The 20,348-nt window shown below is 46.4% G+C and overlaps 1 protein-coding gene across 3 annotated transcripts in view; it reads right to left on the reverse strand.

Moving 5' to 3' along the window:
- The window catches only part of EPHX1 (epoxide hydrolase 1), a 325,954-nt gene that overhangs the window by 238,631 nt on the left and 66,975 nt on the right, over window positions 1-20,348 (reverse strand). For 2 of the 3 annotated variants that reach the window (XM_069608697.1, XM_069608698.1), the window contains one exon: window positions 13,275-13,353. The exons of the other annotated variant lie outside the window; for it this stretch is intronic. The gene's annotated coding sequence lies outside the window, so the exon portion shown is untranslated. The remainder of the gene's footprint in view (window positions 1-13,274; window positions 13,354-20,348) is intronic. 3 annotated transcript variants of the gene reach the window in all.

The following is a 20,348-nucleotide window of genomic DNA, read 5'->3' on the forward strand; positions in this document are numbered from 1 at the left end:
CTGGTGTATGTATCCATGTGTGCTACCCCTTCTTTTTCCGAATAGTGTTGGTGCATCTTAGCAATGACAGATGTATGTGGTAAGTGGTGGTGAGTGTTAGAGTGGTTTCACTTTTTGTGGCAACATTGCATGCTGCATCTGTGCCGCACAGTATGGCCAAGATGACTGCAGGTGAGGAATATGGATGTTTCCTAGGGAGACTGCACCGGGCCGGCGTATGTGCAATCACACTGCAAGTATCCGTAGGAGTCCATTAGTGGTCTGCATTTTCGAATGCACTTTTAAACTTTTAAATAGTTGTAGGAGCACACGTGTAGCCGTTGCACAGCTATACCCATACGTAGGGCATCCTCTGTGTGCTCATAACACTGTAGGGCCGGCGACAGGGCCGGATTCATACGGTATGCGACCCCATTTCAAGTACTCCTGCCGACTACGTGAGTGGCTCTGCAAACATACTAATACATCGCTGCAGCCCACCTGGATGTATAAGACCTACTGGTAAACAAGGAACAGCAAAACACTAGTTGAATCGGGTAGAAAGGGGATGGGGGGGGGGTCGCTGTAGAAAGCGGTTTCTTGATGTGTTGCAGTGTGTTATGAAGAGTTTCAGTGTACAGCACTTACTACAAAAATTCTTTCACAACTTCCAAGAAGGGCACTAAGGCAATTAGGATGGGGTGTGCAGAAATCGGGATGGCAGGAATAGTAAGATTAAACGTTACTGCTGGGTGAAAGGTTTTGTGCAGTGAAACGTCATATTCCTGTGTGTACATTGGCACATGTCGTCGAAAGGCACAAATAGATTTCTTCAAAATGTACCGCACATTCTCCATTTGCGTACCAAATGAAAAATAATGCAGCCACATCAGTGTCTGCGTTATGTAATAGATTAAAGTTGCTTGCATAGAAACACCTTTTTTGGTGATTATTTGTAATACTTTTGTGTTTTGTACGTCCGCTTACATTCTTACAATAGGGTCTTCAAATGGAACGCTCCATAGTGTACAACCACACCATGTATGGTAGCTGAGCGGCCACTCGTCGACATACTACAAGCACATTGCCGAAACTGCTCACATCACCACAAAGCGCCCACTCCATCCAAATCGAAATTGCCATGAAAGCCTTTTTCGACGGCATACTGCAACAGATCTTCCACAAAAGGCATCACCGACTATCAAGAAAGTGCATCTCACCATCTCTGCCTGCCACCATCACTACACTGAGTAATGACAAAAAATATTGCCGCCTTTTCATGTGACGCAGACCCTGAGCACCTGATTGGACAATCCCCACATCACAATTTCCATTGGCCAGCATGCGGAGAAGCGCAGAATGTCGCACGTGCGCTTCCTCAAGTACCGCACCCCTGGAAAGCAGGAGGAGTCCTTCTAGCAATTGCCACTCTTTCCTGTAACGCACACCATGATTAGACAATCCTCACAGAACCATTTCCATTGGCCAGCAAAATGAGAAGCGCAGATTGAGGCATGTGCGCTTTCCCCAAGTACCGCAAGGGCTGCACCGCATTAAAGCAGGGGAATCCTTCGTAGTGGCACGCTTGCCTGTGACGCACACCCTGAGCACCTGATAGGAGAATCCCCACAGTCCCATTTCCCTTAAAAGAGTGTTTTTTTTTTTTAGATGCTTCAAGAAACATCTTTTTTCGGTTTTTATTTGTTTTTGTGTTTTCTTGTGCTCACATTTTTACAGTAAACTCTGGACCACATCCTGTAGATGAGCAAACAAAACTGCATTGCCAATGGTTGACAACAAAATGCCATTTTCTTGGAACAACTTTGCATTTCCACAACTAATGAGGTCATTGTTGCAGAAGAACATTTTACGAGCTGACAAAGTATTCATGCTTCTGTTGATAAGACACCTTCTTGTGCCTGGCTCGGAACAACATCCATGAGCAGTGTGCCATACTCTTCGTGGTATTATGGATGAGAAAAGCACCTTGGCAGTGGGAAAAAGCGTCTTCACAACACCCAGCAATCTCCTCAGTCGACGGAACAAACCCAAGCAAGCCACGTAACCCTTATGCATGCCGTCATAGTGGATGACGATAACATCTACTGTTGCAAAAGTGGCCAGGTCTTTGCAAAGTGCATGCATATCGGCGAAATTGCACTCATACACAGCATTCCACAATGCGCCCACTCCTTCCAAACCAAAATTGCCATCAAAGTGGGCCTCATTACGAGATGGGGGTAGCCATGGAACCATTAGCTCCATGGCTGCCTCCCATACCGTGCCCGTGTCCTGTGTAGTTCAATGGGCACTTACCGGTGTAGTCCGACCCTGGCGGGACCGGTAAGTCGCCATTGAACTAACCATTCCCCATTCCCATTTGAGCCCCCATAAGGCTCAAATGGTAATGGGGAGGGTGCTAATAACGGGCCTGCGACTTGCAAGCCCGTTATTAGTGCCCTGATCCCTTAGCGTGACCCGTAAGGGACGTGTGGTCAGACCACACGTTCATTACGGTCCCCGCCAAGGGACCTTGGAATAGGGCGGTTAGGGATTACCGGCACCGGTCTCCTTACGGGTGCCCGGTATCCCTTACCGCCCACCTTGTAATGACCCCCAGTGTCTTTCCAGGGCATAGTTATTCATATCTATGACAAAGGGATCACCTACGGTCAACACAATGCGTTTCGCTATGTCAGATGCCCTCAGTACGTAGAATGTAATGTACAACAGTTTGACTGCCCCTTCCTGTGAACCACGCCCACAGTACCCAGTTGGATCATCCCCACAGTGCCAAGTCAATTGGGCAACATGATGCGAAGGGCAGATTGTGGCACATGCGCCTCCCAAAGTACTGCAAGGGCCGAACCCCTGTACAGCTAGAGCAGTCCTTCCCACTATCTTCTCTGCAGCACTACCTCATTGGGTTACGCATAAATAGGCACAAACGCATCCACCAATCACATCGAAGCTGCCATCATCCAACACTGTCACTCCTGTACAACACTTCAAATGTACCGTTACACATTTACAGTACAGTGTTGTGCCATTCAAAAGCACGTACACTACAAAGTTCACTAAAAGTATGCAAGATTTCTCCATCCACATGGCCACCTTGGATGTAGCACGTGTATTCCTGAACGTGCAGCGGAATCCGCTACCTTTTCGCGATAGTGAGGGGGTGGGGGGAAGCAAAAGCAAGCTGGGTAGGGGATTGCGTCTTCCATCGCAGATGTATAAAGGTTTTTTTATTTTTTTACGTGCGTGCTAGCAACTTTTTTTGCTTTTTCTCTTTATATGTGTTTGTTTGCCTCTCCTCGCATTTATACCACATTCTGGTCAATGCTTCTTGCAGTGTAAAAGAAAACGGCATTGCCATTGGCGCTCAAATACCATTTCTACGGAACCACTGCATATTTTGCGACCTCATGGTCTCATATTGGGTGGAGAACATGCCAGCAGTCTGCATAAATTCATGCATATTATAACGCACCTTCCGACCTCTGGCTGGGGACAAATTACACAGTCATGGGCCCATAATGGTCTTGGTGTTATGCATGAGAAAACGACTTTGGCAGTAGGAACAATCTGCATCACTGCATTCGGCAACCTCTTCAGGTGACGGATTAAACGTCCACACGACACGTAACCCAAATGTAGACTTCCATATTTCACCACGACAAAGTCAACGTTCATGACGGACACCACATATGTGCAAAGGCGAACCATCCAGCCGAAACTGCAGTCACCCTGACAGCCCCAGAAAGCATCCACTCCTTCCAACCCGAAATTAACAGCAATGCCTCTTTGCACACAACACCTGTGCAGATGGCGCACAAAAGGTATCACCGACGATAAGCGCTGTGCGTCTCTCCATCTCGACCAACCTCACGACACAGTATTGGGATGAAATTGTACCCCGCCTTCCTGTCAACCACACCCTAAACACCTAATTGCCTATTTCCCACAATTCCATTTCCATGACCACCATTGCTCATAGTGGCAAAATGTGGCACATGCACTTCCCCCCATGACCCCCCACCCATCTGCAGTGAGGGCCATGGCCCAGTAAAGCACACACAATACTTCTTCCCTTTGCACAGGCCTTTTTGTAGCACCCCCCCATTGGGTGCCGTCAAATGTTCAAACACGCATGCAGCAATCACATACAAAACCTCTGCATTGCACACTATCATTTCTGTACACCACTCCATATTTACCATTAAACACTCTCAGTACATGTTCCGTTTGATTCCAAAGCCCATCCACCAGAAACAACTTCTAAAGAATGCACGATTGCAGCATCCACAAAGATCCTGAAATGCACCCAGCACACCTTTGGCCATGCACACAACAGTGCAGCCCTTTCCACACCCACAACAGCACTATGGATCCATGCGTGCGACCATGTGGGCACCTAACATTATGCACAAACGTAACATACGTAGCAGCACTTCTACCCAACTCCCACACACCATAAAACACCCATTCACGTAAACGTGTCACAATTAGCAGAATCCACAAAAATACCACAGCTGCACCACCCCTACCCACTGCCATTTACAAAGTATTGTGTCACTGGCACCCTAAGCATAACAGCTTCACAACATTGGGCCTACTTCAATAAATCTGAACACAGCAGAGTAACCAAGCACATAAGCTGCACTTCAACCACACCCTCTTCTATATTCACATTACATAAACATTGCACCATGTGGCCACACTACATAACTTCTCACTGTACCATCTCCTGCCGTACAACAAATATTGTAGCATGTTGCAACTATCACCACAACCATGGAACACACAATACACACTTTTCAACTCACTTGTGCTGCTGTAGCACGTCTACAATGTGCTCCACACCCATTCTCCAAAGATCACCACCCTAGGCCTGATGCACTGTCAAACCTGCATTGCTGCAGTGGGTGTGCTCCTTGCACACATTCCCTGCACGGTAATGCAAGCATACATGTTAGCATGACACCAACTACTACAATGCACATATGCACCACTGGCACCAGCACTCCTATCCAACCGCCACACCACAATAGACATGCACAGCGTTAAATGCAAGTTACCATAATGTACAAACAGCATACTGTCTCCGGCACCCCTACGCCCTTTCATTCACATACTATTGTCTTACTAACTTCCACTCAGAAAGTATTGTGTCACTGCCAACCTAACCACAAAATGTTCACAACATTGCCCCTACTCCAAGCAATCTGCACACAGCACACTATTTTGGGGCAATGTGGTGGGCCTGTTTGATGAGTTACTTCGCTATGCGGCTATTCATTTTGACCAGTGTTGCTGAATAAATATTCTTTAAAATGCACAATTTCAAACATAAAACACCCCCTTCAAACAGTGTCAGAAAAGGAATGAATAGCCAATTGCAACTGTGGGTCACTTTGGCTACCTTGTGAGTATGGGGGCCGCTCCCGGAGAGTGGAGCAGCTCCCTAAAACTAGAATAAAGGTCAGCCACCAGATTTGCACCAGTGGCCCGATGCAAATAATGACGGCCATTTCGGTTGAGGGCCCGGGGCTGCAGGACACCTCAGCGGCCTCACCGTGTGTTGAAGTAGGGTGGGTGGGCTTGCCTGGGCAGTGGTCGCTCTGGCGGTGCTGGCGTCTGCTGGTCCGTTGGCATAGGAAGAGAGGGAAGGGAAGAACTGTTGCCTTCCCTCGCTTCCTATTTCAACATGCAGAGGCTGATTCCTTTGTGGTCAGGCTGCAGTAGCCAATTGGCTTCTGCAGCCTAGACACTGCCATACTTTCTATGGTTAGTCGTCATCTCCGAACAGGGAGAAGACAGATCATAGAAAGTGGACTTCGGCTTCGAGTCACTATGGCGGAAACTATTCTGCCGAAACCGAATAGCCGATGTTCGGTACACCCCTAGTCATAAACTGCCCAAAAAGTGCTCTTGCTATGGGTTGAGAAACTTATCCATAACTAGACAGCCGCTACCGCAGGCCTTGACAGATACAGTGATCATGCTGCAGGATGGACACTATCGAACACGGAAAGGGGAGCAGTGGGGTGTGACTGATGCATGCTTCAACAGTCTAGGGCTAGCACGTGTGATGGAACAGGTTCATCTCCTGAACTTCAAGTGATCAGGATGCCAAATGTGGGACTTTCCAGATAGCCTAAGCGATGGAACTGGTTGATCTTCAGGGCTCATCTGGCTTCAAGTAATCATGATGCCAAAAGAAGGGCAGGTGGGAGGGGAAACAGGGGTGGGGGGGAAGAGTAGCAGTGGGATCCAGTTAGAGGAGCCCTTGGATGTTAATAGGTAACCACCAAAGCATGTATACTTTAGTTGACCCATGTGTGTAGTGTGAGGACTCCTTCAGAGTGATCACCGATACTCAGCCAGAGCTCTACTCCCATGTGGCCAGATGGTGGTATTATGAGGGAGGAGACGGCCATCAGGGAAAGGTTGTGACCCCATCAGGAGTGACGCAGTATCCTTCCCAGAAAGGAAGACCACATAATTCCTGAATTCTTGATTGCGGATTATCACTTTACAGATCCCTCCCATTGTAGGATCCGAAAACCACTTTCTGCAAAACACTGAGCAGAATACCAGTCATACCTAGATTACAAATTTAACATCTCCTATCTTGGATGTATTTGCTTTAAACAAAAAATCCTTAACAATATAATTTTGGAAGGTATAAAAATCCTATGGCTCTAACTCCCAGAACACCTCAAGTACTGAGACGAGGAAGGAGGAGTTCATTTGGAGTGAAAGAGACCCCAAGCTAAACACGCAGATTAGTTTTTTCAATGAAGCTCATTTGCCAGGGACATTTAAAAATGGCTTACGCTTTCAATTGCAAGTCAGAGGAGAGAAGCAGAACTAGCAAAGAAGTAAGCAGAATCTTAGCTGAAGGCAGAAGCATGGAAAAAGACAAGGCAGGTACTTTCAAACTGCTGTTTGTAAGTGTCACCTACCGGAGAAGCGAAGACCCAGAAAACCATGGCAGGCACCTGGGGAAGAGCTGCAGAGGGGCCGGCAGCAGGAGCAAAGCTGTCGAGGGCGTGGTCGTGCCAAACAACAGCAGTTAGCTGGCAAGTGAATGCTGTACCGGTGGGAGAGCTGGAAGAGGATCTGCAAGGCGGGAGACGCTCTACCCGAGTGACAACTTCGCTGCAGCAATGAGTCATGGGTCGTAAACGCTATCAGACGCCAGCGAGTCTTCCCAGTGATAGTGGGGATCCTGGGGTATACCGACAGGCATGTGAACAATTAAGAACTAATTTTGAATACCGACCAAGTAAAATAGAAAGACAAAATGTGCACAAATCCTCATGCCACAGATGTCAATATGGGGAAAGTTGGAGCAAATGTTATCACAACCAAATGAATATCGGTGAAGAAGTTAAAGGACAGAACTTGAACAAATATCCATATATGAGATGGCCATATGAGGAAGCTTGGAACACGTAGTGCCAATAGCCAAAGAGGTATAGACAGTGCAGGAATACAATTGTGCTATACTGAAAGACTTAGAAAAGATTGCAGGAAGTCCTGATAAATGAAATCCATCAAGAAGTGAGCCTTTGTTGAAAGATACCTGGCCGGAGAGTATACCAGGGGATCTAAAGAGTCTACTGAAGGATTCCTAGCAGGGCATTATACCAGGAAGTAAGCAGTTGGGTAAAAGAGACACCTTTGCTAGCATTGGGCATTTGTTGTACGGAAGAGAAATTGTTTGTCCTTTAGGAAACATGTTTTATTTTTTAAAAACACACTTTCACCATCCTCCAGAGGAAGGGAAACACCCTCTGAATCCAAGGACTCTTGCTTAGAGGAGACTATTTTGTTGGATTTATCCGTTTGATTTATATGTGAACACTTTTTGCCGAACCTAGATCAGAGACATTTATGGTTGGTCATTTGGACACAAGGACAGTTTACATAATTTTGACGACGAGATACAGACAAATCTTTAGTTTCCTGGGCAGGGAAACTCTTTAGAATAGCCTCCCATTTCTGACACCTCACGCTAGGCTTCTAGGACGAGTTGTAGAAGCTAGAAAGGCATAAGAACTCTTGAGTCAACATGGTTGTGGATTTTGGTTTGGGAAAGAATTGTGTATTTAATTTGTTGTTTCTTCTGTAGCGAAAACAGAGTCTTTATGGCACCAGAGATGGGTTCCATGTAATAATGTCCCCACAAAAATAACGATATTCAAAAATATCGCTGAAAAATGGCCGTTTTTTGTGGGGACATTATTGCATGGAACATGCAGGGGAGACACCCGCTACCCCCAAACCCTTTTTTTTTGGCTGCCCCTATCCCCATATATATGGTCACCCATATAATATCACCACAACCTTTTCCCGGCGATATTATGTACGGCGACCATATATATGGGGATATTACCCGATACCCAGAGATGTGCTCGGACAGCTTTAGAAGGGGACGACCATCTGATATAGATGGGGGTGGGGTACCTCACAGGAAACCTTAAATGGTCAAATGCTCACATGGCAAAAAAGGGACAACTGGTACAGCGGTTGCAGATCTGATAATTGGGGACAGGTGTCGTGTGAGCAGCCATGACAATATGACTGGAGCTGGGTCCAACAAGGCATAGCAGAAGAAATGATTTTATGTACCAAGGAATAGGAAGTACGTTCATCCATCCCTGAATCTGCGGGAGGCAGTTTGCAATCAAATACGTTTTTTATTCCTGGCCACATAGCGAGCAGCATAGCCCAAGCTGCTAGGCCAGATACCCCTCTAGTTATGAGCATACGTCTCCCACTGAGAAAACTAAAAAACAATGTTCCTTAGCCTGTGGGAATTCCTCTGGGCACAAATACTAGTTGAGAACCATCCGAGTGCTGGGGTAGTGAGCAACCAAAAGCAAATAAAAAGAAGATTCCTGCTTAGACACAAGTCTACGACAGATGTTGCAAAGGGAAATAAGGCACTGAAGCCAAGACAACATGGTTTACACAAATAACAGTTTTGAGTATAAACTGTCACATCGGTGACCACAGGGCGAAACGGGAAAGTGGGACTGACGCATTTAAAAAAAATGTTTTTTGCACATAGACAGTGCAGGAAATGGGCCAGAACAAGACAGAGCAGAGCTCTGGAAAGATACGTCTTTTCAGAGCGCTGTCCTGTGCCCCTGCCCAGAGGCTTGCCCATGAAACGCACAGATTTGCTCTGAAGCGCATGGTTGGACGTGCAACCCGCACTTCAATGAGCAGGCGTCTTTCAGAAGACTCTGCAGGCCAGCTAAGTCTTCGGAAAGCAGTCTACTCATTGAAGTATGGGTTGCTTATGCATGTGATAACTGGGCTTCAGAGCAGGATATGTCCCGTAACCAAGTTATCACATGCACGAGCAACAGACGTTTCAACAAGCAGACACTTTTCCGAAGACTCAGCATGGGAAACTGAATACAGAAACATCAGCTGTCCAAATTGGTAGACATGTCCTGCAAAGTGCACAATTTATTTTCCTTCGGGCGGTTACTCTGACCAATCAAAACCGCAGAGCCCAACTTCCACTATTTGCTCAAAAGGGTTTCTTACTGAATTGTTTCAAATTTTACATTGCGGACATGATGTTCCCATAATGATCTTTGTTTGCATGCAAATCGCTAGGATTGGGTTCTGTGAAGAGATACTGTGTTGCGCGATCTGGACTGGTGCCACGCCCCTTAGGCCCGCCCATGGATGAGAGTGATCCCCAAGTAAATGTTTCCATTTCCAGCCCAGCCCACGGGACATCAATGCTGAAGGGTCACAAGGTTTACTGACTTTATTCCCCCAAAATATCCAAATATCGTAGTGCGGTGGCTGACGCACTATAGTTCAGTTGAGTATCAAGATACACAGGAAAGCCAAAAATTGAATTGCTAATAACTTACTCACATGACTGATTTGGCTGATAGTTTGCAAACAAAACGTTGGTCACAGGCCCCATCCCTCCCCAGACTGAAAATATGGGAAATATTCATTAAAATAAGAAAGTTATTAGGAAAGCAAAAAAAACACTGTTTTCAGCCTATTGCCATTCTTTTCCCCATAAAGAAAGTCAAACATTCTGCACAGCTCACAGCAAAAAACCTCTGGACAGAATTGGACCAGGTATGAAACAAAGTGGACATGAAGCGTCATCTCTACCTCCAGGAGGAGTCTGGGGTTATTCTGTCCAGTAGTAGTTAAAATATTTGACAGAGAAGCGGTTGCATCCTTTTCCCAAAATGATGGCTGTATCTCCAATGGTGCTTTACAGAAGAGGATGTTCAGAAATAAGTGAAGCTTTTTTTGTTGATTTGATGCAAGAGAGATTTGCGAATAATTTCAAAATAGTCAGGGTTATCCGAAACTGAAAAGTGGAAATGTCTTTTGGAGGAGGACAAAGGATGAAATGGCATCGGGCTAAAGGTGGGGAGGGTCAATGGGACACTTTGTGAAACTGGGTTCTTTTTTATATATTTAGGGTTATAATAGAAAACGGGATCTGGAAGCAAAGTGCGTCAGACACATAATCGCAAATACTTTTGAAAATATTCAGGGTTATTGTAGTCCATTGCCGATTGATCTGCGGTTACGTTTAAAAAGATTTTTACAGCTACAGTGAGGTAATGGTGAACATATTGGGTCAACATGTCAAGGGCTGCCATCAGCCATGGCCAACTAGTGAGTCCAAAAGAAAAATATTGGGGGAACATGTACAGTGTAAATGGCTAAAGGCCATGGTAGTGCCCCGTAAAAAGAATTAAAAAAATGTAATTGTATAACAAAACCCTTGGAATTCACTGAACAAAACCTTAGTTACGGTGCAGTTAAGTTGCGCAGATTTAACGTAAACAAACACTTGAAATTCAGAAGATGTAGGAAGTTATGACCAGCTTAACTCGGTGCGTTCCCGTTGCAAATCCCATGAGCACATACATGTTATAAGAGAAGGGATTCACAGTCACATACAAAATGACATTATAGGTGGCATCAATAGGAGTGTGCAGAGTTAAGCTGCTCATGACTTCCCACATCCGCTGGATTTCAAGGGTTTTGTTAAATTAAATCTGCGCAACTTCTCGAATATATATCTTATACACACAGGGCTGGCCTTAAGGGCAGCAGCGCCCTGGGCGAACTGGCGCCCCCCCTTGCCCCCCCCCCTTGTTAACGGGGGGCGGGGCAGAAGGGGGCGGGGCCAGGATGGGCAACTTTCTTTTTTTTTTAACCTCCTCGCTCCGACGAGGAGGTTAAATAGGTGCCGTTAGTACCCCATTGTCATTGAATGAGCCCGCCATCGCGGGTTCATTCAATGACAATGAGGCGCCTGTCGCACCTTCTGCCACCACGCCAGCTCGGGGGAGCGCTTGAAAGACTCCGCGGAGCTGGCGTGGTGGGGGGCAAATGGTGCCTTTTCTTGTGAAAAGTGTCCACGGCGGAGGGGCGCATTTAAATGCACCCACCGCCGCGGGCACCTTTTACAGTAAAAGGCTGCCTGCTGCGCCTTATCCCACAACGCCAGCTCGGGGGAACCCTTGAAAGACTCCCCCGAGCTGGCGTGTCAGGGGCAAAAGCGCCCTGGGGGGTGTGGCGCCCCTGGCGGTCGCCCGGGTCTCCCCACCCTAAGGCCGGCTCTGTATACACACACACAAACACGCACACGGTTCTGGTAAAGTAAGACAATGGTTTTGACGCACATCCCAAGGTTAAAAGCACTTTGGATATTTTAGAACACGATATTAATGACTGAATTATGAAGCAAAAGGGTATGGCTGTAAGGGTCTATTTTCAGTTATAAACTAAGATGGCGATCTGCAATAAACACGTCATACTACAGCAAGACGTCAACTGTTATTGAAAGAAATATCATTGATAAATATGAAAATACTCTTCATAAGAGTTCACATGCCCACATATTTTTTGAGAACAGATGCATATAAAAAAAATAGCCTAGACTGATTTATGAGCTTTATTATAGACGTTGAATTTTGCAATTAAATACACTCCGAGGCAGAGGATACGAAACCTCGCATAAGTGGTATAGTTGCTGATGGAGGGGGCATGGGTTCATGATCAGCCATGCTCTGAAATAATAAGTCAGTGGCATATTCAACTAAAGCCATGCAAGCACTGGCAAAGACAGTAGCTCTGCCAGTGCAGCCTCAAATGCCCCAGTTATGCCTCAACTGCATGTCCTGATTGCAGGGTAGCAATTCAGTTCATATCATTACAAAATAGAACCATCATTAAGAAGCTACACACAAACGGGTGAACTACGCCAAACAAGAAGAGTACAGCTACAGCAAAGGGAAAACACTGGTACGTCAAGTCTCTAACAACCGAGACTCTACATCAGATCAGCAGCAGAATACATTACTGCAACTAAGGCACGCAAATAAAGTTCAACTTCCAGCAAAACTTGGTGCCAGGAAGCTACACTAGAAGTGAATATGGCGCAGTACAAGGCAGGTGTGAATTAATGCACATGAATGCCATCTAGTGAAATAAAACAACCATAGTTGTTGCTTAAGCAACACGTAGGAGTCCAAACCTAACAAGCATTGGCAAACACCACCGTGTTGGCCTGTGTAAACATAGGGCAGCTATTGGCCTTGCATAGCCATGAAGGTACTGCCTCACCCTAATGTGGCAACAGCTGGCATATGTGGCCAAGTACCTCGGCATACGATGGCTTGTTCTAATAAATGTCCATCTAATTCCGATTGAAGAACCAACACTGTTGGCTTTGCCAAAATGTGTTTTCATCAGGAGTACAAAGCAAGGAACAGGTGCAACGAGACGTATGTGGTTTAAAAAGCAAGTGGCTGAAGACATGCTCATTACATCAGGAGCCGATTTACAACGGCAATTAAGCCATTAACTTTTAAAACAATGCTTACAAATAACAGTGGTTTTCCTATAAAAGCACATTGGCTGATGTTACTGCGAGACAGAGCTAGCTTGGAGAGATCCCAAGCGGGTAGGTTTTGGGAGTGAAGGGTCAGCTAGTGGGTAGAAACGGCCAGCGGCATTTTGGACATGGGCAGTTAATGGGTTGATACAATTCCAAACACTCATAGGATGGGTCCCTCTACGAGCCCACCCTATTATCTGTAATCCTATGCCAACAGTGTTGGCATATAGATGGCGCGAATAACCAAAAGTAAAGCAAGAGACCAGTAAGAAGCAGCCAACAACATAAACACTATGCATGAAAAAAAAGAGTGCTTAAAAGAAAAAAACATGAAATTTCATGCATTACACAAAAAGGTAGATTACCGTAGGCTTACCTTAGCTCAAGAGGAGATTTTGAAAAACTGTTGCCTGGGCCCTGGGGCACCTTCTACAAAGTGCACTGGCTTTTGATTCCTGTGAAAGAAATGGTGAAGCGATCGTATCAGTATTAGTGAATGCAGCTGAACTCAACTGCTCGGCTCGATAATACCATAATCTAAGGCCTGTGCCAACCCACCGCCTGCTTAAAAGCGTCCAACCTTTGTACCCAGCTCATACGATTGGAGTTGGCCTTTCATTGAACCCATGGAACCGAGTTGCTTGTTTTGGCAACTCGCTTAAACCCAGTTTGACATTTAATGAAAACTTAAATCGAAAGAGATTGCAGAAAAAAGGAAATCGCGAGAAATAGGGGAATGTGCAATTGCATTCACTTGATTCTAGTCTTAAACTGGATAATTATATATACACACACATTTATAACTCAAATGATGTCTGTGCATTGGGCACTAGGCATGTCCATACAGACCCAGACCCATCTCTTAAAAACAAGACACCAGCACCATCCCAAAGGAGCCACTAATGTCATTACCATTTTATCTTCACATCCAAATTCTTAAGCTGCCCCAATGAGTATAAATGGTTACAAACATTTTAAATGTTATGGTGAGTTGTGAAACAAGAATGAGACAGGGGGAAGGGTTTATGATACCCCAGGGGAAGCTACCATCATATTAATGTTGGATGAAGGTTTGCCCACTATGTAAATTATAACACTGCTAGAAACTGGGTAGGGGTCGTGGGTTACGCTGCACGGAGGGGCAAAGGAGTTGTGTAGTAGGGAGAAGGGGCAGCAAGAGGAGACGGCTGCCATTGGCGAACCCAGCCTGCTTAAGCCAATTAGGTCTGGCTGGAGGTTTGCCCTCTTTAGTGCCGTCATCTCCACTGAATGTTGCCGCAAAACCTCACCAGAGAATCATAACCTTGTGATATGTCATAACTGAGGCCAGCAGGTAAAAACCAACTAGCAAGATGAAGGCAAGTAATTCGGGGTATCTGGGGATGCCTTATGTGCCTGCAGTGGGGGTGGCAGATTATAAACAGAACACTCCAGAGCACAGTTCACAGCTTGCAGGGCGTGTCTGTGGAGGTTCAAGTCAAAGACAGGTTGCAGTTTAGGGCCATGGGTCACTGCAGGCCCTGAACTACAATCGGACGCAAGCGACTACCACGGTTTAGGACGTTTTTCCGCATATAAAGGTTCGCATGAACCAAAAGTTCTAAAAATGCTACCACCAAAGGTTCAAACACAAAAAGTTAGAACCTTTGGTGATAGCATTGAAAAAAAAAATAAGAACGGGCTGCGGGGGTGTCCCCGCATTGCCCCGCTCACTATACTTTGTGGTATAGTGAGCGGGGGCTGCGAGGGACACCCCGCAACCTTCCGTTACAAAGAAAAAGAAAGGGACCCTGCAGCGCCAGTTCCCGATCATGGAAGTGAAAGGGAACTATCGGGAACTGGCGCTGCAGGAACCAGTGTGAAGATGAAGGTAAGTGGGGTTTGTTTATGTTGGGGGTGTGGGTGGGGGTGTGCTGAGGGTGTGGGTGTGTTGTGTGTGGGTGTGAGAATGCATGAGAAAGGTGCATACTTTACCATGCGAACGATTTGCCTGCGGTAATTTCAGCCGCGGGCAAATCACTCTGATTCACTACCACAGCTGTGCATGCACATACATTTTCAGTTCAAATGGACAAGTCCGTGGTGCTACTTGTGTGCGTGAAAATAATGCATGCACTCATTTTACATTTTTTGTACAGTTTTCCACCACACAGTCACTGGAATCTCCAAGCAAAGATGAAGCCCACTGAAGCCAAACGTCTGTTTGGGATTCACAAATCCTACTTGGAAGAATAATGCAAATCATAGCAGACTAAATGGTGTGCACAAGGCTTTGCAGCTGGCAGACGTGAGAGAAAGAGAGAAAGAGAAGACACTCGGGAGGTGGACTAGACAGTATGGTTCAACCGTGTCTTATTTAAATAAAAAAAGAAGGTCTACTCTTTCGCCACCTCTAATGTGTGGCTGATGTAAGCTTACCAAATAAAAACAGAACAGGTGTTCATCAGTAAGTCTTACAAACTTAACACGGTCCTCTGTCCCAAAATCCCAGTCTAACCCCAGTAGTGACCCTACCACTAATGCACAAAGAATAAAGTGGGGCGGAGCAGGTCTTCTGCAGCATTTCTTCCTCAATGGCTGAAATGTTGGTCGGCCTCTGACCCCCCCACGCAATATATAAGTTTCCAAGCCTCGCACCTGGCTAAATAGTTCAAATTTCTGATAGGAATGTCTTTTGAGTCGGTCTTGTTTTCGTGTTTCCTATAGGGATGGGGAGTCCTCGAATCTCTGCAATATGCCTTTTTTCACTCAACCGTGTGCTCAAATGTCTCTGGCCCCGGTGCTTGGCTTTCACACTGCGATGGGTCCTTTTGCTCCTCACGCCACTGTGGGGCTTTGTAACTCTCACCCTTTCTTGGATTCATTTGGCTTCACCCTGCCAATGGCTTTCTGATCTTTCACCCCACCATGGGGTTTTGCCGGGTCTTTCCACCCTCCTACCAGTAACTGTTGAACCCATATGCAGCAGACTTACATTAGTTGTTGTGGGGTGTGTGTGTCATGTCTTACGGCCCTTGCCCTCCCCATGAAAAATTACACCACAACAATATGGTCAAGTGTTGGCAATAAAAAGGCCGTAGGATTTTGTTACAGATATGGTTATGGAAACAAACAATCGCATATCATAATAAGATCATACTTTTGGGCACCGGGTCCCTCAGGCCCATGCGTCCTTTCTTGTCCCACGACTTGTTGTGGTCACCGTACAGTGTCCCGATTTTCTTCCCATTGTTCTTCTCCCCTTTTTCTAGGGTGGGAGGGTTTTTTGTGGAAAAGAAAAAGAGCAGGAAAACGCAGAGTAGCACAGCCAACTTCCCTATTCTGTTTGAGTCCCCGTGCAGAGTCCACAAACAGTTTGTGCTTATGGAGCTGCAAGCAGCTCATTATATAGGCCCCAGGGCACCCCTTGGGTCTCTGTAGCATGTGTGGGTGGGGGCTGTGCACCAACCCCCGGCCAGCCTACAGCTGACTAATGGGGCCCCCTCCTCCCCTGGGGAGGGGAGGCATCCCTTTGTAGTTCCCTGCCTGGGTCTCATGGTTTATGATGCACACATACTCTCGTGGAAGGGTGAGGTATTTGATTACCTCACCCCTCCTGCGCTTTGATGCGCCAGACCCTGCTATCTCCCTTATCTTTGGGGAGGAGAGGGGCGCCGACCCTGTAGGAGAGCTGCTGCCCCTCTCCTGACCCTGCTGCCATGTAACAACAGTTACCTGGCCTCGCCTTGGGGGGCCCGGCGGCATTACCCAGAACAGCCGCATATATCTTGTGTCATGGGGGCGTTCCTTGGAGGAGGCAGTTATTAGGCTGTTGCTGGACCATAGGTCAGCCTCTCCTAATGGTCTGCCTTCTCTTCAGCCAAAGTCTCGCAGGCTCGCCAGAGCTGTGGCCTGGAGGCGCCAGTTACCAGTCTCTCGCTCAATGGTGCTTGTCCATCGAGCTCAACTGACTCCAAACCGATCTGGTATTAGCAGCGTTCCTCTGGCGCAGTTGCTGTTCCACAGCAGACGCTTCCGTGGCTGTCTGCTACCTAGCTTCCGCCATCCAGGAGGCTAACCCGCTCATGCCTTGTTATGCAGGGCTTCCTCTTTCTTTCCCTTTAATGTTGTTCCTCCATCATCTTTATAATTCATGCTTAGTTGTTCCATGGACTCTGTGTTTCTCCTACTGGGTGTTGGATACAAAGGTCAAAAAACAGACCAGCCATCTCTAAAGGGTTACAAATACAATTATACTGCTCAATCCCATATAGCAAAGCAACACATGTGAGCTTTCACATGAGGGAGGATGAATAGAATCCTATTCTGGGGATTCCTTGTTCACCAACAAGGAGTCACCCCAGGGGGATTCAGCTTGGCCTGTCCCACAAGGGGTTTTAAGCTTAGCCGGCTCACCTGCTAGTCTCATAGGGGGTATCTCCCTCTTTAGGAGAAGGGACAAATTCCATAGATTAGTCACAGTAGGGGATGGGGGGTGCATAGGGGTGTGTGTGCGTGTAATACACACATACTAAACATGGACCACTGATGGAAGAGATGGGGCATTCTGGGAGTTTGTACGATCTAAATGCACTAAACATGGTCCTTAGTGGACTACAGTATGGGATATAGTGCACAGCCTGAAGTGGTCATTGTTTGAACCATGCACTAAAAATGCTCCACAACCAAATAATCAAGGCTGTGTTTGTAAGTGTGTCACAGTCCACCTCTGCAGACTGCACACATGTTTACAACGCATATGCACTTGGGTGTTGTGGTTATTCTCTTGGCACATATTGTGTAATGCTACAGTGTGTCTGTGTGTGTCATGCACTATATAAAAGACTTCTGCATTCTTTGTCATGACCCAGCAACTTGGGGAACCCTCATGTGTAACAAATACACTAACCTGGTCGACGCACTCCCTGTGGGAAGTAAGATTGAGCAAGCCGGGAGCATGGATTTACTCTGCCAGCATCCAGAACACAATGATCCCTAGCAGCACTGCCTTCGCTTTTGAAAGCTTGGTCTGTAAATGCCTTATGGATGCCTATGCCCATTTTCACTATATACCACCCGTGGAGAAACTCCACTCTTCCTAGAGGAGTAGGCGGATTTCAAATCAAACATCTGGATAGACTGCCCAAATAAGTAACATTCTCACCTTCTCTAACTATTGATATCGTTCATCTAAATGTTTGGCCATCCAACTCAAGCATGCAGGTGGTCACAGTGTGGACGCCACCCTGGCATGACCATAAGTCGCATGACGCTGTTTCTAAGGCAGGGTTCGAAATTAAGATTTGATAAGCAGGACCTAAAACCAGCTCCCAAGCGTCAGGCGTGACCCAGTAGGCAGGCGCCATCGCTGGGGGAGCCAGAAGCGAGTGCACAGGGCATGGATAACATACGCATGAGATGCACAGTAACGATTTGCCCATTATGTACGATCAATTATATTTAGATGCGCCCTAATAAGTCTTTATTTACATTCTCAAACACTCAAAGTTAATGTCCCGGGTGCATCTTGGCAAGGCACCAGTTGGCCTGGGGAGCCAAACGTAGCTCCGGGAAACTGTTGGTTTTAAGCTAACCAGGCCCACTCCTAGGGTAGAAGGAGGAGCTGAATAGCTCCCAGCCTTGTCGAACCATGGTAAGGGTCTGTTGATCCGACCACCTTCTACCATCACAGGGGAATCTTGGTTGCACTGAAGTGAGACCCCTGACTCAACCTTCGGTTTGATTCTAAAGAGGCAGCTTAACAAAAAAAAAAAGAAAAAAAAACTGCTCGTGAACAATGTCGACAGACATCAAAGGATGAGGGGATCCAATAAATTACCTGCAGCATCACAAAAAAATTTACAAAGCAATTATCCTCAACAAGATAAAAAAAACCTTATGCCTCATCCTCCAGTCCATCTGTACATCTGTTCTGACTTTATTAGGAACAATGACACCTATTAGAATGTTAGTTCCCTGTGGTAGCCTCCAAGGCTTGTGCGTACTCCCTCTTCATAAAAAATAAATTGATGCCATTAATCAGACAACCTCCAACTTAAGTAAATTCTCAGTTCCACCCATCCTACATCTGCAAAAATATGCGCTCTTCTGTCTCTCCAATCTTTTAATTAAATCTTCTGACACTGGTTAAGAATACGGAGTCTCCTCTGAGCATGTTGAACTCTGGCCGGCCAAGACCATCAAGGACACTATGCCCCAGTTTTAACGTCCTAAAATAACATCTCCTTGGAATCTAACATTTTCCCTAAATTGCGGAAGAAAACCTCTCTTCTCGTAGACACCAGTTCTCCTTCAAATTACCCTCCTATTGCCAACACACCTTTTATCAGTCACCATTCTCCAACTACTGTGTTTCTATGAAACAGTCTCATTGCACCACCCCCTTTCCGGGTTTAGGCGAGCAAGACGTACTGAATCTTCTGCTTTTCATAAAACATGAGAACCTATCATCTGTTGATGCCAAAATGCCCTTCTGTCACATTCTCCATAATCCCTCAGCAGCCTTTGACACTTTTAAACACACAATTCTCCTCTACCACCTGGAGGCGTCATTTGGCATCTCTGGCACTGCTCTCCATCCAATATCTCCCTTCTTTTCCAACCGGGAAGGGCCTTTTCTATGAAAGTCCAGTAGCCAACATCCTGGAGGCAATCAGGGGTTTCTTATCTCAGTGGCTTTTTAATGCCGACCTGAGGACTCTTGCAGACCTTATCACGCACTAGTCAACCATTTTTAAAACCTATGCAGACACAGATCTCCTTTAATCTTGGGGACTCTTCACCCACCCACCACAACATCTTGGATTGCTTACTCCAGATCCCAGACTGGATAATAAAAAATAACCTTTGCTTGAGCACTTCAAGGAAGGGGATGAACTACTTTGGCAAGTCCATTCACGCAGCTCTTCCCTTCAGCTGGTCTACCTCCTTAAGCCACCGCCCACACTCGCCACCATAACCAAAACTCTTGGCGTCTCCTTTGTTACCCAGGTTCTTGAAGTCACAAGGAAATCCCATTTTACAGCTTCATGTCCTGAGGCGAATCCTCCCACTTTGCAACAAGTTAAGTGGCTCAGGTTACCTATGTGATGTTTCTTGCAAGCCTTGCCTGCAACAGCCTCCACTTTGGGATCCTGTACGACCTTGCATGTCAACTACAAGTTATTCAGTATAAAGCAGAAACTCATCATTGGCCTCAAGCCTAGGGATTGCATCTCCCCACTGCTATGTTTGCTGCATTTGCTCCCTGCCAGAGGACACGTCTACTTTAAAATCCTGTGCCTCATCCGTAGAGCATACTGGAGCACAGGGCTGTAGTACCTCAGGCAGAGAGTCAAAATGGTCCTCCCTACAAGACTCCTCCTGTGAGCTTCAAACTCCCAAATGCTAGCAGTCTACGCTTTCGGAGAAAGGACATTTGGAGGATGATGCTTTGGGGCTGCTGGACCCA

This window comes from Ambystoma mexicanum, chromosome 4q, assembly GCF_040938575.1.
Source record: "Ambystoma mexicanum isolate Mex_15411 chromosome 4q, UKY_AmexF1_1, whole genome shotgun sequence".
In the NCBI taxonomy this organism is placed as follows: domain Eukaryota; kingdom Metazoa; phylum Chordata; class Amphibia; order Caudata; family Ambystomatidae; genus Ambystoma; species Ambystoma mexicanum.